The sequence below is a fragment of the Heterodontus francisci genome, chromosome 1, assembly GCF_036365525.1.
Source record: "Heterodontus francisci isolate sHetFra1 chromosome 1, sHetFra1.hap1, whole genome shotgun sequence".
Taxonomy (NCBI): domain Eukaryota; kingdom Metazoa; phylum Chordata; class Chondrichthyes; order Heterodontiformes; family Heterodontidae; genus Heterodontus; species Heterodontus francisci.
The window spans coordinates 113,296,019-113,323,887 of record NC_090371.1 but is presented as its reverse complement, the minus strand read 5'-3'; the positions used below and the strand labels follow the sequence as shown (position 1 = coordinate 113,323,887).

General features: G+C 40.3%; 1 protein-coding gene across 6 annotated transcripts in view; it reads right to left on the bottom strand.

Annotated features, from left to right (window-relative positions):
- mtus1b (microtubule associated tumor suppressor 1b) overlaps positions 1 to 27,869 on the bottom strand; it is a 230,389-nt gene that overhangs the window by 199,695 nt on the left and 2,825 nt on the right. Inside the window, exon 1 of one of the 6 annotated variants that reach the window (XM_068034579.1) lies at positions 16,637 to 17,006. The exons of 3 other annotated variants lie outside the window; for them this stretch is intronic. The gene's annotated coding sequence lies outside the window, so the exon portion shown is untranslated. Of the gene's footprint in view, positions 1 to 5,130; positions 5,151 to 6,706; positions 6,867 to 16,636; positions 17,007 to 27,869 lie in introns of those variants that run through there. 2 more of the 6 variants (XM_068034600.1, XM_068034607.1) reach the window with 2 other exon arrangements.

The window sequence follows — 27,869 nt, the reverse complement described above, 5'->3', positions numbered from 1 at the left end:
AAAAGTTACATCTTTGAATGAATTGTAACTGGATTTTTAAAACTGTGCAATTTTCTTAATTATTTTCAATGAGGCTGTTGAACAAACATAACAAGCTTTTCTAAGCCAATGCCAAAAATTCCATAAACTCCAGTTAGTTTTTTCTTAGAAGTTGGATGTTCTAGTTTAACTTTAACCCCATGTGCACGCGACATTTATTTTGTGTGTAAAGTTATAAATTTTTTTTTTAAATGTTGAGGATTTTTTTTTTAACTTCCTGGTTTGCTGTCTGATTGGCTGCTTCTTGACATCACGGGTGCTGGATGCCTGGAAATCCCTTTGACTTGGTGCCAGACTCAAACATTGGGAAAAGAGCAATGAAAAGAGCTCTCTGCACAGTTTGGAGATCAGAGCGGCACAGTGGCGCAGTGGTTAGCACTGCAGCCTCACAGCTCCAGCAACCCAGGTTCAGTTCTGGGTACTGCCTGTGTGGAGTTTGCAAGTTCTCCCTGTGACAGTGTGGGTTTCCGCCAGGAGCTCCGGTTTCCTCCCACAGCCAAAGACTTGCTGGTTGATAGGTAAATTGGCCATTGTAAATTGTCCCTAGTGTAGGTAGGTGGGAGGAGAATTGAGGGAAGGTGGGGATGTGGTAGGGAATATGGGATTAATATAAATGGGTGGTTGATGGTCAGCACAGACTCGGTGGGCCGAAGGGCCTGTTTCAGTGCTGTATCTCTGACTCCATTTCTTGCAGCAGCAAACACTTGCTTTGCCATTGACCATGAAATCTCGCAGAAAATGTTTGGAATAAGCCTTCCCACCATTGCTAGATTTTCAATACTTCCTTCCCCATCTATTATCCTGCTGTAACTACTCACCCCTCTTCTGGACTCTACACTAGTCTCAAATAAATTTTGTCTTGCGCCATCCTAACCCATCAAATTATGTGTACTTTTCACAAATCTTTGGAACTATTTTGACAGGACAGTTTGAATCCTGCATTTGGAGAGCTTTACTTTGGCAAACTAAACACATGAAGTTTGAATAAAAACTGCTGACTGATCAAGCCAGCTTTTGCATCTGCATTTAATTCAAGTCCAGCACACCCAACCATAAAAGCTAAAAGGTAAACATCCAAGAAACTGAATTTTTGCAACCTCTTCAACTTTATACTATAAAGTGATACAAATAACAGCTCAATATTGAGCACAGCATTTTTAAAACAGCAGTAATTGAGTGGAAAAGTTGCTGGCTCAATACTTCCAAACGTGATCTTTTGGCTGAACACTATAATTGTTAGAAAATACAAGCGTTTTCATTAGTGGCCCGCTTAATATAGGAAGGTTTTTCTAAAATGAAGTTTCAACATCTCTAGAATGGTCAAGAAAACTAGATTAGCACTCTAGTGCAAAACATCTCAGGCCAAATAGCATTCCATTACAGCATGTTTTAAATGACAAGATTTTTCTTTTCTTCACGTCACAATAGTGAAAATAGCCTCTTAAAAGTTTTATCCTCTAGGTGAATTGGATCCCCATTTCCAACTAGAAACTTCCCTCCCAACCTTTAATGGGAATATTCAGCTTCACGTGGTAAGTCAAGCCAAAATCAAAACGTCACTTTCTCCGTGAAAGATCTTTACTTAACCCTCCCAATAAGAAGGAAGGTTGCCTTCACTAAACAGCTTACAATTCTTAGTAGCTTATTCTAAAAGAAAGTCCTTGTTGACAACGCCCACAGTTTGGAACTTTAAGTACTTATGCAAAATTCTACCTCCTCTACTGTACCATCGTTTATTTTACCAATAATTCAGTTAATTTATACATCTCCCAACATGTTTTACTTCTCCGCTATGCATTCCCAATTTTTTTCTCTGCCGCTCACCTTATTTTCTGCCATTCTCTGGCTCATTCCTTGATCAAACCTATGGTGCCTCCTTAACATTCAAGTTGATAAATGGCTAATTACTGCCTTATCCATTCAGACCTTTGACACTGTTGCCAACCATCAGCTAAGTGGATTATTCAATCAATATCAGCACAGTCAAAACATTATCAATTTTTCCTCCAACCCCCGCAACCCATTCAAAAAAGCCCAAATCAATTGGCAATTTTGACACGTATGCATTGTCACTGGGTCAACATCCTGGAATTGCCCATGTACTTAAGCCCCAAGGACTGCAGCACTTCAAGAAGGCAGCTCACGACCATCAAGGGCAATTAGGGATCGGCAATAAATGCTGGTCTAGCCAGCAACACACACACACACACACACACGTAGCTTGTTCATCTGTCAGTCATCACATGTTAACATGGTGTTTGGTCCAGGGGTCGGTAATGTGTCCGTACACGGACACAGTAGTAAATGTTTCACGCTCATGTTTGAGTAATTGGATTGTGCCAAGGATAAACATTTGGATTCAAATACAATTGGCTTGCCATCCTGCATCTAGCCTTTTGGAGCAACTTCCCAGGGCCGTCTTCTTCCTTGACTTGTCATACTGCAGGGTACAGGTTTCTGCTGATAGTGCTTGTTTGAGTCTCTCAAACATACACTGATGGTCCCTCCTGCCGTACAAATGATTCGTCTTTAACAGTGCTCTCAATGATGCTTTGTCTGAAAAATTTGGAATATATGATGCCAAGCAGTTGAAAAATCCAAGACATCGCTGGAGGTCTTCCTTGTCTTGTGGGATAGGCATATGCCTTACATCTTCAATCTTACCTGTGTCAGGACAGATTCCACAACTGGAATAGATGGAGCCGAAGATGTTGATCTGATTTACAGTCACCTGGCACTTCTGGTTAAAAACAAGCCCTTCACAACGATCTACTGCCATCGGAGATTTTGATCATGTTTTTTTCTGGTTTTGCCCATTACCACAATGTCATCGGCAATGCATATTCAGCCAGGCAAGTTTTCTGCAATTCTGTCAAAAAGCTGCTGAAACCGATCTTGACTGACAGATAAGACAAAAGGGTGGTCTCTCAAAGCAGCATCTTCCAAATGGTGTTCTCAAGGTGGTGATTTCTTGAGATTCTTTAGCTAGGCATACCAACCTATTATTCATATTTTGCATCCAACTTGAAGAATTTGACACTCGTGAACGCAATTCCTGTCGGAAATCTTGTGGGGGCATCTCTTTAGGGAGATGTTTAGATGCCTCAGATTGACATACCATGATTGCTACATCCACGTAATTGAGCTGCACCGTCTGTGCAATGCAAACGATGGATAATGTCATTGTGTATTCCAGGTCATCTAACTCAAGTTTTTCTTGTGCATGCACACTGCACTTTCTGGCAGGGTCAAATGACGGAATTGCATCCCAGAGGTGCAGTGCAGCACTGCCTTTGAAATCATCTATGGCATTGAACCTATCCGTGTACATTTGTTTTAAGTCGTAGTCTGACTCAATGTGGGAACCCTTGGTCTCTTCAACTGTAATTGGTACCTTGGTGATCTTATGGATAATTATGATTGAGGTCCTTACACACTGGTAGTCCTGCCACTGCTGGTCCGCTCATGTCTAACAGGAAGAATGTTAGTGGTTTCCAGGCTGACTCGTCACAGCTGCATTGCATTGGTAGTGCGCCACTGCAAGGGATGGGTGACCCATTGTTTTCCAAGTTATCTGCATACAATGATACAACTGACAACTGCCAATGACCCTGGCACATTCAGACTGCTAAGATATTTGCACTAGCTCCTGCGTCAATCTTAACCAAGTGCCTGCCAACTTTCCTTGGGCACATGTTAATGGTAGCAAAAGCTTCTAGTTTTTTTTTTGACTTCAACACAAGGAGTCAGGTCCACCATGTGAAATACCTGTGCATCTGGTTGAGAATCACTCCACTCAGTCTTCTCAGGCCTGTTTGCTGTGGACTTTGTATCGGCTTGCATTTACACAGGTCTCTGATGCTCTCCTTGCTGCTGTTGCCCTGTTGCTGCGCCTGTCGCGTGCGCGCCCTATGACTTCTGGTTGCGTCTTTGGAACCAGATTTCTTGCATAGGCAGGCCCAGTATCCTTGTGCACTGCATGCCTTGCACAGGTCTTGAAATACAGGACAGCTTTGCAGTGAGTGGGATAAACCACACAACTTGCTTGCTTTTTGCGAACTGGTTATCGTGCCGATACTGCTGGCAGATCCTGATGTCCAGCTACAATAAGCTTGGTATTTCCTGCCATCTTCTAGCAGCGCATCAATGCTGTGACCATGCTTCCTACCACCCCCGCCCCCCACAAGGAGATCCTTCTGAAACACTTCAATGGGTGTTGAGACAATCACCAGCTCCATTAGATGCTCCGACAGCTCAGTTTCTGAAAATATAAGATGCATTTGTTGCCTTTACCACAGCATCTACTAAAATTGATCTATTGCCTCCTGTGGCTGTTGCCTGTAGATCAATTCCAGGCAGTGAATTCTAAAATTAACTCTTACCAGAAGCTGATCTTCTAGCATTTACAACTTCTTTGCAGGATCTTTCTGGTCCTCTTCAGATAGCCAGGAGGTATTATTTCTGTATAATGTCATTTCCACCTATCAGTATTTTTAAGAACTTGCTTCTCTGGTTCTACAATCACTTGGTCTGTGAAGCATAACTGCATTCTTTGTTTGAAAAGTTTGAACTCAGATAGGAAAGCAATGGCTTTCCCGTTCATACTGGGAAATTTGATATCCATCTTTTTGCTGTTCTTTTGCTTAAAACTTACTTCAAGTCTTGTTCCATGACTGTGTGGTTTCCCCTTTAAGAAACGGTTATAGACTGGCTGCTTTGATTGGTGGTGGTGGTAGGGGTTTTGCAGTGTTTATTTTGCTTGCAGCACTTAAGCTTGCCTGTTTACACAGCTGCTCAATAGGCAGTTCAATTGCTTTTTTTTTTGCAAGAGTTTATGTTCTTCACACTCGAGTGGGTTAATTTTTTTTTTATATAAAACTTTGGCTGTGAATGGAAATTCTGTGGTGATCGGGTTTTTATGCACTTTTTGCTATTGGACGCCTCCTGTAATAGCACTGACCTTGATCGGCCTGAGAGGGGAACCCATTTTTTTTTCCTCGCGTGGAGCCTTTGGAAAAAAATTTCTTCAACATTTCAAAGCTCATTTTTCTTTCAAATTAGGATTCCTCAACCATCAGCAGAATGACTCACCTGATCCCAGGAATTAATTTGCAGCTGATCATTCTGTGCTCCATCTTCTACATCTGGAAGCAGTTTCTTTCTTTTTGGGCCAATATTTTTGAACTTGCTCTCTTTTGGCTGTAAGAAGGGTAGTTTTCAAAGCTGTTGTACCTGTGGTCTTGAATCTTACATCATGTTTTCACCACAGCTGCCACCATATAATGAGTTCTTTTTATCCAATGCAACATAAATGAGATGCATGGAGTCCAGTTCATTGAATATCTAACAGGTTTATTACAGCCAAGTTATATACAGTACAGAGCAAACTATTTATAGAACTTTTCTTAAGGTGTTACAGTTGGAGTGACTCTGGCTTTGAGTCAGATGATTATGTCCTGGTACTTGGCTCATTCGCATACTAAGATCTTAAAGGGACATCACTCAAAGGCAATCATACAACACTCACTTCAACCAAATTTTCTACTGATACCAAGCATTACCACTTGAGCAAGGTAACAGAGGGTTCCCAACACACATGGATCTGCACCCCTGCATAAGTCATCACATTTAAAAAGGCACTGCATTTTGGGGCAGGAACATGGAGTACTACGTTTAAAATCTCATTCCATAAAAGTCCTTTTAGATTTAAAAATATTAGACAAGACAGACATTTGTAGATTTCAACTTAGTTGAGCAGATGTGTTCTGGAGGTTCAGCCAACCAGCATTAACTGTTTAAAGTTAGTGGATTCAATTTCTGAAAACCAGTATCCCACACAAAAAGTTAAAAAGCAGAGGACACATCTAATTAAGTAAATTTTGTTTTCTACCACCAACTTTAACAAAAAGAATAAGCTGAGCCACACATCCCATTAGAGACTGAAGTAGAATGGATTTCTTTCAAAGCAAACATTAGAACACTTGACCTTCAGCAACTTAAAAGAAAAATAACTATTAGCATAATCATACATACTTTGTATAATGTTAATCACGACACACTGTGGTTGGAATATTAAGGGGGGGGGGGGGAGGGATTTATGTAGGTGACAGGGGTCTTGGCCACTGACTGAAGAACTGGCAAGAGCCCTGCATCACCTCCTCTGGGAAGGCCTGCTGCATTATGTCAGTTAGGCACTGAAGTGGACAGCGACGACAGGCCTTCCCCAGGATTAAGGACACCACCGATGCAAGTCCTGCCCACAGAGCTGTCAGCCAGAGGCCGGCAACTCTTACTGAGCAGCGCCACCACAGTGTCTTCTGCTAGTAATGCACCCAGCAGAGGCCCAGAATCATCACAGCACCCAAGCCACCAGGTGAGTCTGTCTGGAGGGGTCAGCAACAAGGGCGGGGCTCTGTGGGTCAAATTCCCCTTCCCAATGGTGGGTCTCTCGACGAGGCACCAAGTGCCTTTGAATGGTCGATTTCTCAGCGGAAATGGGAAGGTCGTGGGGTCACACCTCCCAAACTCCATCCCACCCCACTAAATGCTCTCCTCGCAGCGAGTTTAGAGGGGAGAGAATAAACCACCCCCACCACTTAATGAGTTCACAAACAGCAATACTAGACCACTGCAAATCTTAGGAATTTACTCCAAAAGCCCCACTTACTATTCATGGTCATGTATGCATTCACAATTTGAGCACAAGACACTCAATTTTCTTTCAAAATGTGATTTTCACTCTTGGTCTAGGTACAAGTTAGATTCATTCCCCAAATATCATTTTTCCAATCTCTTGTTCCTTTTCCCATCTAAAAGAATGAGGTTGAGAAATACTTTGCTCGAGATCCAGGAATAAAATTACATTATATTACTACATACAAAAACATTTGGCTGACACTGTTATTGCCATCCAAGCAATAAGTCATAATCCACGACTCTCAAATTCTGCAAAGATACTTATATCTTTGAAATCCACAAGAGTAGGCATGGCAACCCTCATGCGTCAATGAACTGCAGTTTGGGAATTTCACACAGGGCAGTTAAAATGTAGTTGACAACACAATCGATTTTATTGGAGACATTCAACTTCTATGGCAGAATGTAGCCTTAATTTGCTAACTTTTCCCCAATTGAAGCACATAAAACATTAACACAGCTGGCATGCAAGAACAGGATCCTATTTCTCTTTGGTTTTTCTAAAAGACCTCCCACCAGCCTTAGAGGAAGGAAACTGCATGGCCATATTTAGCATAGGCATCAGGTCAATGGTGCGTCATTACATATTTGGCTGTAATCCAACTTATCCCAGTAACCCAATTCAAATCCAGTTGGTCAGTCATTCAACTGGCTTGCAACTTCTAACTAACTAAAACCTTGACATGTGATATCTTCGTACAAGGCAGCCCATATTTCATTCTAATTAGTCTGCTTTATTGAGCAAATACTGAATAGAAAAAAAACTAAGAAAATTGAGAAATCAAACCAAACATTTTAAAAGCAGTCACCATCTTGCTTGGAAACATTTAATCTCAAATTTGTGCACACTTTCTTACCATTACCTTTGGACATTTTTTTTTAATACTATATCTACAGTTGTAATTAAAAAAGTCTTGACAGATTTCTCACTTTGTTGCATTATGTAAACATTTATTCCCTCTAACTACATATCAAAAATTAGGATTTAACCAAATTTTCAGAAACAGCATAGGGACATAGTTTTACATTTATTAAAGAGACAAAATTAGTCATCTTTAAAATGCATTAGAGTTTTTTCTTGCAGACCTCAACCACTTCCAAAAGCCTGGGTTTGGACTTCCTATTTTTACCCAGATGTGCAGAGATGAACATGAATTACATATCCATTGTGTGCCATGTACCCAATTACTAAGCATGCACCAATATCAGTTCGTTTTTTTTAATTGTTTGTTCATGAAATGTGGGCATCACGGGAAATGCCAAATGTTGCCCGCCCCTAATTTGGGATACCAAAGAACATTTCCTTGAACTTCTAGTAATTGCAGCTCAAACATTTTCAAATTTTGGAGTGAAGATAGTCAAGAATTTCAAAAGCCAACAGTAAAACTCAAGTTTTCAAAAAGAGTAAAAGACTTCTGATTACCACTTTTGTAGCATTTGCCTTGCTTTTTTTTTTTAAGCAAAATGTTAAATTTTAAAAAGCAGAAAGTCTGAGACAACAGGGAAGGGGAACGAAAGAAAGTTGTGTTATGAACACGGAGTTTAACAGGATTGTGTTTTAATTCTTAAAAAAAGAGCGCAGAAGGCCTGGTGACCTTACATCCACTCTGCTAAAGGACAAGAAAATCAGATTTTTCTTAAAATAAAAAAAAAAGATACTGCAGGGGTAACACTTGAACAATGGGTTTCGCCCTCCCAGACTTTTGGGTCATAATGTTGGGGAGAGTCAGTAATTCTGAAGATGCGAATGGACCAAGCAGCAGTTAAACACCCAGGAACAGTGACAGCCCCAGGTGGCTGTATGAAATTAGACTTCTGGACACTGCACATTGGAACAGGACAATAAGCTGTTGACTATAGAGTCCAGATACATTTAACAGATTTTCTGAAGGCAGACAGGCTGTAAAGAAGGGAGCCAGTGGTTGCGTGCGAACTTGCTCTCGGAAGCCTGATACAGCAAAAGGCTAAGACTTGAAGCTTGTGGAGAAAACGACCAGCAGAATCACCAGGAATCACCTTATTCACTGATGTCCAGTTTGAAAGTGCTTGAAGAAGTGAGCAAAGAGGACATGATTTCTGACGAGGTCTGGGAGATCCAAATCATTGCGGAGAGAAATTTGGGGCTTTTAACCACAAAGGTTTTGCCAAAGAGGACTGTGTAACAAGTAAAACCTTACACCACACTTGTATAAGTAAAGAAAACACCCCAAATTACAAAGAAAGGTATCAGCTGCTTTTAAAGTACTATTCAGCTAATGGGGATTTCTTTTAGTTTAATTGTTATACTAAGTCTTAAAACATGAAATTTTGTTGAGTAATTCTTCAACTTGGTCCAGGGTTCATCTTATTTTTCATGTCAACAGCCTCAAGCACATTGTAAAAAGTGACAGCAGAGCCAAGACCAGATTATAATGGTTGACTAATTTTCCATTACCTATTTTATCACCTTCCAAATTAGAAACACACCCTTTAAGTTCCAGCTATGTTCAGAAACAGTTATGTTTTATTGGTTGTGGATTACAAGACAAAAAGTAATATCAGTTTAAATGTTTAATGCTTACAGCCCCTTCCATTTTGCTACCAGCTTGCAACATCCTACCCCGAACCCTCCATACGTAATTTCCACTACCTTCCACCATGCAGAGATTTCCATTTCTTTCCCCCCCCCCACCCCCAACTTCCTGCTCCCTGACAGCATTCCCATTAAACTGACTACGCAGTACCCTTTCCCAGCCCTCAACTGACATTTAAACGACTCACTGTTATGCTCCCATTCAAAACTGCAGTCATCATGCCCCTCAAAACAAACTCAACCTTAACAGCTCCGTCCTTGCAAACTACTGCCCACATGTGCACCTTACCAAATCTGTGCCTTCAACACCTGCAACATTGTTTGAACCTTCCTATCCCTTCATAAAAATGGTGTCAAACAAGAAATCATGATCATTCTCAAAACATTACTGTGGTGCATTGATCACTCAGCAGCTTTTGACAGATGGCCACACAATTCTTGTTCATCTATCCTAGATTGTCAAGCTCAGCAAGGATTCAGCCCTTGCCCATAATCAGATTATAGCACCTAGATCTGTAGCAAAACCTTCTCTTCCCTATAACTCCACGCAGCCATCTTTGGTGTAACCTTAAAAAATTATCCTTGGCCCAGCCTTAGTCTAAATGCTACCCCCAAACATTATCCATCGATATAGGGCAAGCTTTCACATGTGCACTGACAACCAGCTCCACTCATCTCTCTACTCAGTACTGTCTAGAGTGCTGATTTGATATTCAGTTTTGGATAAGTCACAATTTCCACCAGCTAAACAATCAAGACCAAATGCATAGTCTTCAGCCACCACAAACTCTGGTACCTTCCTATCAACTTCAAGTCTCTACAGTCACTTCAGGCTAAACTAGACGGTTGACACCTTGCATCAACTGGACTCCTCCTGGCTCCACATTCTTATTTTCACCTGTGTGCCCCACTCTCTAGCACAGCACACCTGCTGTCAAACCCTCATCATCTCCAGATTCTACCATTCCAATGGTCTTTGGCAAGATTTCAATCTAAATTAAGCTAATCTAAATCACTGCTGCCTAAATCCTCACATCATCCCTTTCCTTACAAGCCTGCACATTTCATGTTACAATGCTACCATGATCTCAGCTTCATCAGTCACCAAACCCCAAATCTCTGGTACTGATTTTAGTGGCTTCCCTTGCCACCACTGGCAGCTGTGCCTTCAACCTCCTCGGCCCTAGACTTGAAATCACCCCAAAAACATTTGCCTGCCTCCCCTTTAAAAAAGGCCCTTCCTAAAACCCAACAGTTTGACCAAGCTTCTGTCAGTGACATTACTTTAAAAAGGAATATGTCCTTTCAATGCAAGGAAAAATAACTGAATACAAATTGCTTTAGTTTAAGCATTTAGATGCTGCAAGTGTCTTCCCATTAGGCAGTTAAATGAACCCAATATCCCATTTGTAACCAAGTTGAGCATTATTAGACAAGCACAATTGTTAGTTGATACAAGTTTGGAATTCTGCTAGTTCCTTTGAGATCATACCAAGTGCAGACTTTTTAAGAGATGGAATAGGTGAACTGGTAAAATACACTTACGATAATTACAAGTTTGTGAAATGAGGACAATGGCTCAAAGACTTTCTCCTTAGATATTTCTCAAGTAATGTGTGTGTTTTGGAAAGGGATTTGCTGGAGTTCTAAACCCAAAATCGACTAAATTCTAGTTAAAAATTTTGGTGAACAGGTTAATATTAATCTCAGTGAATGCCACAGGAGAACAGAATGATAGCATAGAAAATGCTACATTTTTAAAAAATCAGTTTTACACATTACTAAGTTCTAATAATCAACAGCAACTTGGTTGAAGCATAACTTTAAGGAAGTTAAAAAAACTTGCAATGATCAGGTTTAAACTCAAGGGTGAAATCAGTGTTTTAAAAGGGAATTGTACAAAAACTTGAAATTTTCAAGTTGCCATACAACTGCTTTGTTAGCAGTTTGGTAAGATTTAGTACATTTACTTGAAAGCTCAACCAACTTTTATGGCTTAAGTCAAAGGTAGAATAGAGATTTAACTCGAAGTAAACATTGCTTGTAGAAAATGTCTTTCTAAAAAGAGAACTAAACACTTCTTGGATTCGTAGGTTAAAACAAAAGCATGGACAAAAAAAAAAAAACTTAAAAAAAAAACTTTAATATGTAGTGTGGAGAAAATCCAGGCAAAGTTCTTTCCAGGCTTCATGTACTTTTGCCTGCATTTCCCACAGCAATGTGCTACTTGGGCTTTACTATTGAGTCTAGAAAAAAAGTTTCGCACCGAGACCTCCCCACCTTCAGAAAGAGTTGACGCAGGTGGACTCAATACATAACATGAAAAGGAATACTGTGGAATTATTTGAACTCACGGCCCTTCAAATTTAATAGTGTCACTGAACTACCAGAAATTATGTTTTGCCTTCGTGCCATTGAGACACGGTCCAAGAAAACTATATGGCATTATCTTCCTTAGACATCATCCCAACCAGGCACCTTTTCACAAGAAAAACAAATTCGCACTATTGATGTAATTACTGGAAATGGTGAGTGTTGTGGTTACTGGACCACAAATCTCAATAGTTCAACAAAAGACAAACGCACATGCTCAAGTCTCAATGTTGACAGTTGAGAATGAGGTCAATTTAAAAAAATCTTAATCTGTTAACTAGATTGCAAAGATTCAATTGGCTCATTTCCCTTTAGTGAAAGGAAACCTATCATCCTTCACTTAGTTTGGCCTACGTGCAACCCCATTGCCCAATGGAGTTGACTCTCGAATAGCCTGCTCAGCTACTTCAACTGTAACCAACAGGCCTACCATTACTTTTGCAGAGAAACTAGGGATGGGCGATAAATGCTGGCCTTGCCCATGACATCCATATTTTAATAATGGATTAAGTTATATGTAGCACTATAATATAGATTAAAATCTTTGTCCCATCAAGCATACTCCTAGGCAGTTGTAAATTTCAGGATTGAGAAATTAAGACTCCTTGTTTAAGTCTAGTTTCAAAAAAAAAAACTGCAGCAGAGTTCTCAAAATGAGATTTACTGCATCAAAATCTGATTGTGTCAAGATGCAAGAGTACATGATTTTAGTATAAAAGTCACATTTTGAACTCAGTCTCAATTCCCCTGCATCAAATTCACATTTAGTCTGGAGATCAAAGCTCATGATAAAAACTCTCCTCTACCCAAAAGGACACTGTTGCAAAAGCCAAGACCATTTACAAAAGATTATTTGAAAGACCCAGTACATTTTGAACTAGTTGGGAAATTTAGCGGACAATTCTCGACCAGAATCAAGCCGGGAGTATAAAAGCTAATTGGGTCAAACGTACTCTTGTGCTGTAAATACAATATAATTTTATTATGAGTGATACAATGCTCATTTGTGCAACTAACAATCCTAAAGTTCATTTATAATTTAATGTAGTTGTCATTAAGTTTTGAAGATGAGCTTTGAGTAAGTTATGTTAAAACCGTGACTCAACTGCTGCACTCAAGGTAAAAACATCCACTCAGGCAATGGACATCAGGAGGCTTTCAATTCCTCAGAAGGAACAACTTTAAAAATCGATTAACAACCAGAGCTTGATGAAATGGTCTGGATAACTCGATGCTTTCATCGATCACTTAAACACAGCTTCATTCAGTATCGTACTGTTGCATATTGTTCACTGCACACAAGAATAAACTACAATAAAACCCATTACGTAGAATCATAGGAGGCAGCCATTTGTCTGCATCAGTGCTGGCTCTCTGCAACAACTCAGCTAGGTGCACTCACCTGCCCCTTCCCCATAGCCCTGCAAATCTCATCTTTAGATAATTATCTCAATTCCTTTTTAAAGCCACAATTGAACCTGCCTTCAACATACTCAGGCAGTGCATTCCAGATCCTAACCAGTTAGTTTTAAAAAAAAACCTTTGGCTTTGCCAGTTACCTTAAATTGGCATCCTCAGGTTCTTTTGTCCCTTCTGTCAACGGCAACAGTTTCAGTATCTGCTCTGTCCAGACCCCCTCAACATGTGCTCAATCTCCTCTCAATCTTCTCTGCGTAAATAGCCCCAGCTTCACCAATCTTCCATCATAACTGAATTCCCTCATCCCTGGAACCACTTATGCCTACACATATTTCCTAAAGTGTGGTATCCAGAACTGGGAACAATACTCAATTGGAGGCCAAACTTGTGTTTTATAAAAGTAACCACAAGTTCCTAGCATTTGCACTCCATGCCTCTATTAATGAAGCCCACAATCCTATATGCCTTATCGAACACTTTCTCAACCTGCCCTCTAATCTTCAATGATTTGTGCACATATACCCCCAGGTCCCTCTGCTCCTGTATCTCCTTTAGAATTGGAACATTTTATATGGCCTTTCCTCATTCTTCCTACCAAAATCACTTCACATTTCTCTGCATTAAATTTCAGCTGCCGCATATCTGCCCATTCCACCGGCCTATGTCCTCACAGTCTATTATCCTCCTCACAGTTCACAATGCTTCTATGTTTTTTTTTAAATCTGCAAATTATGAAATTCTAACCTGCATTCCCAATTCTGAATTGCAGATCAAAAGGAAAAAGTGGCAGTCCAAGTACAGACTCCTGGGAAACCCCACTTCCTCCAGTCTGGAAAACAACCTTCACCACTGCCTGTTTCCTATCACTCAGCCAACTTCATATCCATGCTGCCATGTCCAATTTATTCCAGGGGCTTAGAATTTGCTAACAAACGTGTTATGTGGTTCTTTACCATACACCTATTGGAAGTGCATAGTCACCACATCAACTGCATTACCCTCTAAAATCTCAAACTGAACACTATTTGCCTTTAACAAATCTATGCTGGCTTTCTCTAATTAAGCTGCACTTGTCCAAGCAACAAATGTTGTCCAGTTTATTGAAGCTTTCCCACCAAGGTTAAACTGGCTGGTCTGTAGTTGCTTGGTTTATCCTTACACCCTTTATGAACAAAGGTTGTAACATTTTCAATTAGAATCCTCTGGCACCACCCCTGCATCTAAAATTGGATGGCCAGTGCCTCCACAATTTCCACCCTTAACTTCACTCCGTATCCTCAGATGTATCTGACCTGGTCCTATTGACTAAGTACAGCCAGCCTAATAACTCAATCAATTTTTAGTCCAGTCCATCAACTATCTCTTGCACTATGACTTTACCAAGCAAGATGCTGCCAAAGACTGATGCAAAGTACTCATTTAGTACCTAGTCCCCCTGCCTCCCTTCGCAAATCCCTTTTTGTCCGTAATAAGCCCTACTCCTTTTACCACTCTATTGCCTAAAGACGACTTCTGGATTCTATGTTCACTGCCAGTCCCCTCTCTTACTCCCTTTGCCACACTCATTTCTTTTTGATGAATGTGCAAGGCTACGGGAAGGCAGCCAGGGAGTGGCACTAAGTAAATTGCTGAGAGCCAGTGCAGACACAAGCCAAACGGCTTCTATGCTGCAACAATTCTGAGACTTCCCCTCAGCTTTCTATATTCAGTCTGGTTCTCACTTGCATTAATCAACATGACGCTGGTTATGCACTCCTTTCTGTTGCTTCTTATTCTCATCTTCATAGATAATTCCAATTTAATGATAAAGGAAAGCTTTTTAGTGTGGGGGTCACAATGATTAATTTGAAAAATGTGTTTTTTGATTAACATGTTGGGCAGGCCAAGTTACTTCATCCTTGACTATTTTGCTTGAAAACGGTTATAGCAATTATGGAATCTACAGCATTTCTGCAACAGATTAAATTAAAACAATTCCTCTGAAGGTATGATTGCAATCTTGCTGTGTTCAGACCTTGACCAATCTTAACTAGGTCTACACAAGCTGGATTGCTAAATCACTGCCCTTTGTTTGTGTTAAAGATTGCAGCTTACCCAAAGCTCCAGCTAAAGTAACAGACCCAATCTTAGCATTTCATCAAGAACAAGGCCAACCATATTAAAAATGTTTCCAGATAGATCCTAGAGACCACCACATACAAGTTCCCATCCAAGTCACACAGCATTTTGACTTGGAAGTATATCACCATTCCTTCGTCACTGGGTCACAATCCTGGAACACGCTACCGAAGGCACTTGGTGTACTCACACTATGTGGACTGACAGTTCAACTAAGTGGTGCACCAATCAACTTCCAGAGCAATTGGGGATAGACAATAAATGCTCTTAAGTGACATTCCATGAATGAATGAATATATAATAAAAATCTACATAATTCCACTGGGACCTAGCAGTTGGCGGCACTGGACAAAACCACCTAACAAGGAGATTTTATTTCTCAATTATACCCCTATTCCTTGCTTTTACACAAATTTTAGCACCATTACTCCAGTGGAGTAACAAGAGCATATATGTTACCAAGCATCTGGCAACCATTAGAACAGTGATAATGCCATTTAGCATCCTGAAAGACAAAAAAAAACAAGGTCGCTGCAATTCATCCAAATCTAAATTCGCAATGAAAACTGAAGTTATTTAGTAAAATAACTTCCTAAAAATGAGAACATTGCCTGTGCAAAATGAGACCGCCTGCAAACTTAAAGCTGTAGTGAAAGTGTAGCAAGTCAACATTAACCATTAAAACAGGTTGCAGACCATCCTTGTTACAATTTATTTCACACATTTTGCTTGAATCTATAGCAAGGACAATGATTCCTAATCAGAATTTTCCTTGCCACTGCAAAAAACTGGTTTATCATTTTACTTTTGATAAATTGTTCAAGCTAAGTGCAATAAAAAAAAAACTAGAGATGAACTCTGAAACCACCCAAATTTATTTTAGGACACTGAAAAAAGGTCATTCAAATATGCTGCACTCAGTCTGGCACAAAAATGGTTGCCTTCAAATAGGTAAACAGCAAGAGACACTCACAGCTAAGCCCATCATTCATTTAATGCCGGGTTTCAGAAATTGTTTTCTAATTAAAGAGGGAGGAAAGAAACAGCCACAGAATTATAGTATTATAAATTAAACCTTTGGTTGGCTGGGGCTTTGCCCAAATTAATTTTTTTTACAAAACTAAAATCTAACCTCTTTCACCCTCAAGCTAGTTTTGTTTTAAATCCCAAAATATTTAAAACAATTTTGTCAAAAAACTTTGGTCATCGCATTACTACTTCAGGTATTCCTGCACTTAACTCAAAGATGCCACTCAAAAATATTTTATCGCAACTCACCATAAACAAGTTCTCTAGTTCGGATTGTAGTCTGGAAGCAGTTTGAAAAAAAAAAAAATTGCTGGAATGCACGCAGGATCAACACATCTAATAAAATTTACAACCAGGAGGAAATCAACACAGAATGAAAAGGCAACTTACCAAGAAACATGCATCATGTAAGAAGGGCAACAAGCTAAAAGGCAAGTCAATCATGAATGCTTCTTCTGCCTGCCAGTACTATACTCAATGCATTCATTATACTGCAGCTTTACTTTAGTAGTTCTGTTGATTGTGACATTCTAGGAGTTTTACTGCAAACCAAACCATCAGCTTGCATTAAGGGCTCTCCCTTGGGACTGCTCTTTTTTCCCGGATTAACTCAGCCATGCAGCAATAAAGGCAAGCATTCACTTTCTCAGACAGTGTGGAATTTACTAAGTCTTGGCAATACTTCATAACTAAAATCTGCAGACACCTCTCTGTAGAGCCCCTTTCTGCATGTACTAATATTCTTGTGCGGCAGTTCAAGGTCCAATCAAGCAACTGAGCCAAAATTCAGCAGCAGCAAGCAATGGCTGTTTTCGTCACCAAAATGGGAGTGACTGTTGGTCAGTCTTAGTTAGCATTAACTGTTGCATAGCAAATCTACTTTCCAGAACTACAATGGCAAGAATGCAGACTCCAGCAACTCTTTCCCTCCCCTTACCCAACCAACACCACCCAACCCCCCCCCCATGTGGATGCAAGAATTTTAGAAAAAATCCCACACAAGATTCTTCATACTTTGGTGCAACAATGCATTTGCAGATTTAACGAAGGCATAAAAAAAAAAAGAGGTAAAGTTTGTGTTTTGGATGCAAATGGTGCTGCTTAGGTTATGCACACCCGCAGTTGGCGAAAATTCATTTGCATTACCACAAATGTAAAATCTTCCATGAGCCAGCATCAACAACTTGTATTTATTTAGCACTTAAGTAAAACATCCCAAGTTGCTTCGCAGGAGCTTTACCAAAGTTTGATACCGAGCTACACAAAAGAGATATTAGGGCAGACAATCAAAAGCTTGGCTAAAGTAGCATAATTTTAAAAAGGAGCATCTTAAAAGGAGCAGAGGGGGAAATTCCGAAGCTTTGGGCTTCAACAGCTGAAGCCACAGTCGCTAATGGAGGAGTGGTCAAAACTGGGGATAGACAAGAGGTCAGAATTAGAAGAGCACAGATAGTTATCTGTGGATTGTGGGGCTGGAGATGAGATGGGTGAGGGGTGAGGCCATGGACGAATTTGAAACCAAAGACGAGAATTAAAAATGTGTTGCTTAACTGGGAGCCAATGTAGGTTAGCAAGCACAGGAGTGATGGGTAAATGGGATTTGGTGAGGACAAGGGATGCAGTCAGGGTTGGGGAAATAGAATCAGTTTGTTCCTTTGACATTTATTTGGAGCAAACTTCTACTCATTGCAGGTCAGAAAGGCATTCAGATAATTTAGACACAGTGGAGAGTCTGAGATAGGTGCCAGTGAGGTGGACTTGGTTGCTTGCCATTTCAACACCACCCCTACTCTCATGCCCACATTTCTGTCCTTGGCTTGCTGCATTGTTCGAGAACTTCAGCGTAAACTCAAGGAGCAGCACCTCATCTTTCGAATACGCATGCTACAGCCTTGCAGTTCAACAATTTCAAAGCATGACTGGCCTTTATTTCTTTTAATTGTATTTTTTTTTTAAAGCAGGTGCCTGTTTTTCATGTTATTTTGGACAGAGCTGCTCATTATTCTGCCATCAACCCAGCCTCTCGACTAATACTTTGTTGTTCACCACAACCATTAACACACTCTTAGCCTTTGTCCCATGACATCTTTGTTATGTTACAACCAGGGGAGAAAGGGGTCTCTGGGTTCCCTCTCAGCCTTTTCCTGGCCGTAACAGGGTTTAATTTTTTTTTTATATAAACACAGTTTTTAGCTTCCCTTCAGTGAATCCTTGGTCACTATTCTATCGTAATGGCAAAGAAATCAACCACAGGCTTTTAAAAATGGTGCAAGTTTATTAACCGCAACTCTAATTCAGTTAAAACTAATAAAAATACGCAACACGACCATGCTAGCATGAATACGCAACAAACATATGCAGATAGAGACAGAAAAGGAGAAAACAAACAAGAGGAAAGGTTTGAAGCAATAGCTGGAGTTCATTTGTTTTCAGAGTTTGATGTAGAGTCTTGGATTGCCCAGCAGTGTTTGGTGAATTCTTTCAATCTTGGTAGACATCCTCAGTGGGTGCTGAAATGCTGGCTTTCACACATCCAATGCCTTTTGATAAAAAGCTATTTGGTTAACTGAATCAGGGAGCAGATCCATTGTCTTCTCCAGGCAATTGTCTTTTAGAATACAAATGTTTCCAGCCACTGTCCTTTTAGAAGGCAGGTGCAGCCATGTTTTCAGTCCAGTAAGGAGTTTAAAATGAATGTCCCATATGATGAAATGAATGCATCTCATTCTTGGTAGGTGTGGTTTTCTTCACAATTATTTAATTTCTCCTGCTCTAATCACACATCTTCCCTACCACCACCCCCCTTCACGTGTTTAAAAGCTCTACTTTTCTTAGTTTTACCAGTTCTGATGAAAGGCCACAGACTTGAAACATTAACTCTGCTTCTCTCTCCACAGATGCTGCCTGACCTGCTGAGTATTTACAGCACTTTGTTTGCATTTTAGGTAGAGTTGGGTTTTGTGTGGAACCAGATCTGTTTTCAGGTGATTTCACTGAGGGGAAGCATGTTGAAAGGCATTGGAGGAAGAGGAAGGCAAAATCAATGTGTCTAAGGCTGTTGACAAGTAGAGAAGGATGAGGAGTGCTAGTTTACAACAGTCATGAGGATGCCATTGGTGACTTTAAAGAGTCATTTCACTACTGTGACAGGGGAATAAATCTGATCAGAGGGATTCAAATATGGAATTCCAGCAAAAATGGGTAGGGATTTGGGAGGTGACACGTTCAAGGATTTGAGAGGAAATTTCGTTCTTATAAGTAGCAAGTTTGATAGGCAAGGCTCGCTTTGGGCATGATTATTTTAAAACCAGATTTAGAGTTTGGAAGCTCAAATTAAGCTAGAGTTTCTGCACTGGTTCAGACAATTTCACTGATAAAACTGACAAACCATAGGAAATTCTGGGCTATTGTGTACTGCTGCTTCAATAAATCAACTACAATCCCACTTAACCTTTTTATTCTTTGAAAAGAGAACAGCAGCACGACTACATTGAATGAACAAAGAACAAAGAACAAAGAAAATTACAGCATAGGAACAGGCCTTTTGGCCCTCCAAGCCTGCGCCGATCCAGATCCTCTATCTAAACCTGTCGCCTATTTTCTAAGGGTCTGTATCGCTTTGCTTCCTGCCCATTCATGTATCTGTCTAGATACATCTTAAAAGACGCTATCGTGCCCGCATCTACCACCTCCGCTGGCAACGCGTTCCAGGCACCCACCACCCTCTGCGTAAAGAACTTTCCACGCATATCCCCCCTCAACTTTTCCCCTCTCACTTTGAACTCGTGACCCCTAGTAATTGAATCCCCCACTCTGGGAAAAACCTTCTTGCTATCCACCCTGTCTATACCTCTCAGGATTTTGTACACCTCAATCAGGTCCCCCCTCAACCTCCGTCTTTCTAATGAAAATAATCCTAATCTGCTCAACCTCTCTTCATAGCTAGTGCCCTCCATACCAGGCAACATCCTGGTGAACCTCCTCTGCACCCTCTCCAAAGCATCTACATCCTTTTGGTAATGTGGCGACCAGAACTGCACGCAGTATTCCAAATGTGGCCGAACCAAAGTCTTATACAACTGTAACATGACCTGCCAACTCTTGTACTCAATACCCCGTCCGATGAAGGAAAGCATGCCGTATGCCTTCTTGACCACTCCACTGACCTGCGTTGCCACCTTCAGGGAACAATGGACCTGAACACCCAAATCTCTCTGTACATCAATTTTCCCCAGGACTTTTCCATTTACTGTATAGTTTACTCTTGAATTGGATCTTCCAAAATGCATCACCTCGCATTTGCCCTGATTGAACTCCATCTGCCATTTCTCTGCCCAACTCTCCAATCTATCTATATTCTGCTGTATTCTCTGACAGTCCCCTTCACCATCTGCTACTCCACCAATCTTAGTGTCGTCTGCAAACTTGCTAATCGGACCACCTATACTTTCCTCCAAATCATTTATGTACATCACAAACAACAGTGGTCCCAGCACGGATCCCTGTGGAACACCACTGGTCACACGTCTCCATTTTGAGAAACTCCCTTCCACTGCTACTCTGTCTCCTGTTGCCCAGCCAGTTCTTTATCCATCTAGCTAGTACACCCTGGGCCCCATGCGACTTCACTTTCTCCATCAGCCTACCATGGGGAACCTTATCAAACGCCTTACTGAAGTCCATGTATATGACATCTACAGCCCTAGCCCTACAGCCTAGGATTATCCCAATAGTATCAAAATGTTAAAAAGTCAACTTGGACAAGTTGTGGAAATTTCAGCCACTTCTAGTGGAGTGGAACAAAAAGCCAATTGAGTAGACAAAGTCAAGGAGGATTTGGAGTCCATCCACTGGAACAAACTACCAACATGGCGAAGTTTGCACCATCTGTGGAAATAAGAATTGCCCATGAAGAAAGCTACCCACAAAGATCGATAAATCTCTGATGTAAAATTCACCTTTTGATGTTAATTTCAATCTGCCACCAAGGGGATCTCCATGCATCCAGCAACAGTGATATAATCCAGAGTTCGCACAGGCAGCAAGACAATAAGTAAAATACACAAATTTATTTTTAAAAAAGGTTGGGGCAGATAGTGTGAAATAGATTGGGACAGACACCTCAGAAGCTGAAGTTAAAGTTATAAACTAGAATTTATAGTGGAAACATTTGACATTACATAAATATAAAAGTTAGCTTACCAGGGCCAGAGAGCTATTCAGCAGCAGGTAACTTAGTATGCCATTAAAAATCCAAGTGTAGCAAAATGTAAGAAAACCTGCTATGCCAAATGAGGAATTTTAATTCATTGGTGGGAAACTTATATTGAACATGTAATAGAAAAAAATTATAGTTAACTTTTAAAAAAAGAGCAGAGATGGCTGCCACAATTTGCATCTGAAATACATTGCACATTCCAAGGCATCCAAGAGGAGACATATTTGATGACCCTGTACCCAAAACAATGGCTTGCTCTATTGAATTACCTCAGATTGCTTTCATTAGCAAGACATTCAAAGCCCTCCTGAAACATTACCATTGAAATGGCAATCTCTTCCAAGTGTAAACATTGGCATCCTGAGGCCTGAGATTGAAATTCCTGAACTTGAATCTCATTAGAAGGTACCAGAGAATACTGAGGCAGTCATGTGACCGTCTGTCCATCCCTGTGAAAGTTGGGAGTTTCCCCTTGGACAAAGCAAACAAGCCAGTGACTCAGCCTGTGCAGAAGGTCTCAGGCTTCGCACACTCCACCAGGAGACTAACTGCCCATTGATAGATCCAAAACAAAGACATCGGGGTAGGGGGGGGGGGGGGGGGTGGGGGGGGAAAAAGAGGAGGAGAACACCTCCAAGAATGCCCTGAGCCAGGTGGGCCAGCCACAGTCTTGGGCTGGCAAAAGTGCACTTTAACAACAACTTCGGCTGGCAAGCAACAGAATCACCCAACGCCACAGACTATATTATTTGTTCTGGACTCTAATCCAACCACGAATGTACTCCTCATTCTAATCTATTTGCATGTGCATGAATGTGTAAAGTATGATTTAATTTATTTAGATTGTTAAGTGTAATGAACTCCGCTCTTCCTTGTTTAAACTGAAAACCTGTCTAATTGGTTCTTTTACGATCACAACAAAGGTAAAAAAGTAAAATACTCTCTGAAGTGGTGAGCACATCCACTCTTTACAAAAGGAATAAACCCTATTTCAGTCAAATAAGAGGAAAGACAAGAGGGGGGCCTGTGATCCCTCCTCAACTGGCCAGAACGGGAACTTTTTAAAAACTGATATGACAGCTTAAGTGAAACTTATTTTCAGTTCAGTGATTTCTGAAGATTTACATCAAGAGGATTTCAACAGCACACCCTGTTGACGAGCAGAGAACCACTGACAGCATCCTTTGGATTTCCACATTTAAAATTGTGCAGGCTCCAGAAGTTAATGTCAGTTGCAGAGAATGCTGACATTTTCACCATTATTACAATCACAAAATCCATGCCACTAAATGAAAATTCCTGTGAAAAATACTTACGTGTGCAATTAGACTAGTGGTTAACACGGCAGCCTCACAGCTCCAGTGACCCGGGTTCGGTTCTGTGTGCGGAGTTTGCAAGTTCTCCCTGTGACTGCGTGGGTTTCCTCCCACATGCCAAAGACTTGCAGGTTGATAGGTAAATTGGCCATTGCAAAAATTGTCCCTAGTGTAGATAGGTGGTAGGAGAATTGAGGGAAGTTGGGGTTGTGAGGGGGAAATGGGATTCATGTAGGATTAGTATAATTGGGTGGTTGATGGCCGGCACAGACACTTTGGGCCAAATGGCCTGTTTCGGTGCTGTATCTGACTATTTGTTTTTATTTATTTTACTTTAGTTTGTTTCATCATTCATTTTTTTTTTCATGTTTGTGCTTCGGGCCAGGGCTGTTCATTTTTCTGTCAATTAACACCCTCTCTGCATGCAAGCTTGATCTTTCAGCACAACATTAACATACCGTTTGCCTTTGCTCCATGACCTTCTGGTCAGTTATTCTCTGTGCCCCTCTATCCTATCAGCACCTTGCCTTTTGTTATCTCTTGCCCCACCCCTGCTTTATTTGCTTAAAATCTATTACATTTCTAATATTTGCCAGTTCGGATGAAGGGTCATTGACCTGAAACGTTAACTCTGCTTCTTTTTGTTTTAGAGATACAGCACTGAAACAGGCCCTTCGGCCCACCGAGTCTGTGCCAACCAACAACCACCCATTTATACTAATCCTACATTAACCCCATATTCTCTACCACATCCCTACTATTCTCCTACCACCTACCTATACTAGGGGCAATTTACAAAGGCCAATTTGCCTATCAACCTGCAAGTCTTGGGCTTTGGGAGGAAACCGGAGCACCTGGTGGAAACAGATGCTGCCAGACCTGTGGAGTATTTCCAACATGTCTTGTTTTTATCTATGCTGTGTGTGCTTGACTACCATATGCACGGTCATGAATTTAAAGATCAAATCTTTAAGGACAGTGAAAGCTTGAAACCTTAGCAGTAAGGATCAGCCAAACATGTGAACATGTTCAAGGAACACCAAACACTTAGAATTTCACAACCTTATCACGAGTCCCAAAGGTGAAACAAAAGACCTTAGTAAAGGTACTAAAAAAATTAGTTGCAAGTTAATGTTCCAAAATTCATCCAAATGAAATATAATGCAGCAACACTAAATTAGGACTATATACACACACACAACACAGAATAGCTTGAATGTGCTTGAGTGTGAATTTGCAAATGCAGAAGCAATAGAACATTGTGAAAGATGGACAGCAAAGTGACAGTCGAAAATTAAATTTCCACAATCATAAAAATTTAGACTTAGTTAATTGAGTCAGGATACCCAAGAAGGGGGGAAAACCAAGACCAAACCTGAGAATGGATCATAAAAAAGGCCAAGAACCTCAAGACAATCCTTAAAGCCACCTATTGCAGATAGCCATCCTTTGCCAATTGAGGCTAACTCAACCTATAAAAGAGGAGGGGGGGGGGGGAAAACTAACCATGCTACACAAGAAGCCATGGAAGAAGAAATGGACAGCCATTCATTCCACAAGTTAAGCATCTCATCTGTTCAACCATCAATACACACTAATCTCCAAGAAGTGAATGGTTCCATACTATCGGCAGACATTAAACCCTGGCTAGCACTCTCCACTGACACCACCTCCATCTCCTACCAATACAACCAAGCAGGAGCCACATGCTAAGCATGACACTGCCAACTCATCCAGCCAGAGTTTAATGCTTGGCCAAACACATAAAGAACCCTTATCCCTTCTTCACACCACACAGTTAAACAGCAGCCATTTATCCAGTTCCCTTTTGAAAGCAGAGTTTGGAGGAGTTGGTGACATCAAAGTGCGTTTCACAGATTCGGAAAAGAAAAAGACCTGAGAGCTATTCTGACTTCAACATACTAATTTCAACTGCTGCTGGCTATACATTAGTTGATGTACAGCTATGGATCATATTTTCTCAACAAATGGAAATGACAATTCAGAGTAAGCGTCCTTTAGATCTAGTCCTCTCCATCAAATGGAAAAGTTAGAAATGTTTCAGTACGAGTTGACAATTAGCAAGTTTAGGGCTACAGCTGTTTTAACTTAAAACTGCCCATTGCATGATGCACAATGCCCTGTGTACATATCAACTTAACTCATCTTACTTAATAACCTGGATTTTTAAAAAAGTTTTTCCTGTCTTGGATATCAGAGGCATTCATCAGGCCAACTGGAAGGTATGAGTAGAGTTTGTCAGAACCAGCCACTACCTTCCTCCCACTGATAGCTGTAAGTGAATTAGGGAGGTGAAAAAGCTAAGGATTATAGTTGAAAAATGGAGCACATTTAGTGTCAGTCCACCATAAACTGCTGAAATGCAGCTTTAAGAAAAAGGAACTTCACATCTCTTGCTGCTGCTTTATGTAGAAGCTTTTAAGTCCTGTAGACACTCAAATGAGAAGATTCCTGGATGAATACATGTATTTTCTGATTGACCTATGCAGACTTGCCAAAGATTCCTAATAAAGTTTAGGGTTAGATTGGAAAGAAAGCAAGCCTGAAATTTTCTAGTGTTCATAGAATGATACAGCACAGGAGGAAGTTCCAAATCAGCTGTCTTGTGCTTCCAAAGATCTGATGGGTCCCACTCCCCTTGCCCTGCAATTCTTTTGTCCCCTTCAATTATTCATCAAGTCCCTTTTGAAATTTACTGAATTTGCATCCACCACCCTTTCAGACAGTGCATTCCAGATCATAGTTCACTGCATTAAAAAATTACCTGTAGTTCTTTTGCCCATTATCTTTAATTGGTGCTTGATTACCATTCCACTGTAACTGGAAACAGTTTATTATTTAATCAAAACCCAATATTTTGAACACTTCCAAACCTCTATTTGCTCTTCTCTTAAAAAGAGTAATCCCAACCTTGCCATGATACTGAAGTTCCTCATCACTGGTACATCAACTCTGTACCTTCGAAGGTCTTTACAGCATTGCGAAAGTGTGGTGTACTGAAACAGATCGTACTCCATCAGTGATCTAACCACTGCCTTCACTCAACTTTCTTGCTTTTGTACTCTAGTTTTCTCAATAAAACCAAAAAGACACCATATGCTTTAACAGCCTTCTCAACTTGTCCCACCACTTTCAAAGATTTGTAAAAATACACACTCCCTTGGTTTCTGTATTTAGTTTTAAATTGTACCATTGCGTTTATATTGTGTTTTGATAGGAAGATGGCAAAAGGTATTTTATATTTGTCTGGCTGTTTCACCAGTCTAAGTGCTCCTAAAGGCTATTACTAACCTCCTCACTGCTGATGACATTGCTATTTTATCAGTAATTCATGTCCTTGAAACAAATTACCACCAGGATTAAGATAATGCAACTTAGAAAATAAAAGCTGTAATTGATTTTTGAAAAAGTAAAGCTCTTAAACTTTATAGACTATTGGCCTGGTTGTGGCAAATTGTAATGCTCATTTAGGTTTTGTAATTAGGAATGTAGCATTCAGTTGTAATACTTGAGGAATTGGAAATTACTTTGAAAGTCTGGTTACAATGCAAAACAGTGTTCAAAAATTAAAATCAGGGATGTCAATAAAAGGCTGGCAAGCAAAACAACGCTACCTTCATAAAGAATGTTTAAAATAAAAACGGACTGGTACAGAATATACTTGAAATATGAATTAAGAAGCTGCAATTGAACATTTAAACTAGACAGGTGGATGGGAGTAGAGAGGGGGGAGGGAATGTGTCACAAGATAGTCATCAGGTGTGTTTGAACCCAGTAACAGACCTGTACAGGATTTGAGAAATGCTGGCACTGGCAAGACAAAAAAAAAATACATGATGCGTATACACAAATTCAAGCAGCATTAGAAATGACAGAACTAAAATAATTTTTAGTAGTAGGGATACATAAAGACGACTTGGATGTCCACCATGTCTTCAAAAAGTTACAAGTTACATTTATGTAGTGCCTTGAACATAAGTGTCTCAAGGCACTTCACAAGTGCAATCAGACAGAAGTTGAACTGAGCCAATGGCAATATTTGACAGAGTAATTAAGAGCTTGGTCAGAAAGGTAAGTTAAGAAATCCTTCAAAAAAGGTGGTGGTTTAGAAAAGGAATCCAGATCGACGGGCCTAGTCATCTGTAGGCACAGCTGCCAATGGTGGAGTAAAGGGAATTGGGGATGCTGAAGTTCATCCCTAGATCATAAAAGGTTAGGTGGTCATAAATCAAAGCAAATGGAGGCCTTTAGTAACTGAACATATATTAAATTGGGCTACTGTAGTTTAGAAATAAATTGGCCAAATTCCTGTCATCTTGATTAGAAATTCTTGGTTGCAACTCCCACTCCAGGGTTTGAGCACAATCTGGGCTGACACTTCAGTGCAATAGAGAAGGAATGTTGCACTGCCAGAACTGCTGTCTTTCCAAAGAGATTTTGAATCAAGTCCTCGTATACCTATTCCAGGTGGGTGTAAAAGATTCCATGGCACTAATCAAAAGGATAGTTATCCTTCAATACCAATAAAACCCACAAACTGCTGTTGGTGAGATTGGAGAATTTACTGCCACATTTCCCTAGTGAGTACATTTCATAAGTACTTAATTGGCTTTAAAGTGCTTTGGTATGTGCCAAGGAGGGGAAGATGCTGCATGAAAGTAAATACTTCCTTCTTCATCAATATAAAACCCACAAAGAATGAAAATCTTCAAAAACAAACTTGTATCCTCATAACTAGGGTTTAAACTAAGCATAATTAAAGTCAATTTTTAACTCCTGTGAAACAGTTGAGATAAATTCTGATAAAACTGTAGTGTTGACTGCAAAAATCCAAATTTGCCAACTTACTAGTTAATCTTCAAATTATACCAATTCAATCCAAAAACTAACCCTCAATCTTCAAAGTAATACAAAAAGTATATCCCAATAAAAAGTTGTATCTGTTCTACAATGTGAAATGTTGTTCACAAGAAATATGCAGCAAGATACCATGTGCATTAGTCACTACCAATTACCATTAATTTTCTCCTGTTTATTGAAACCACCCATGCTCAAATTCATTCAGGTC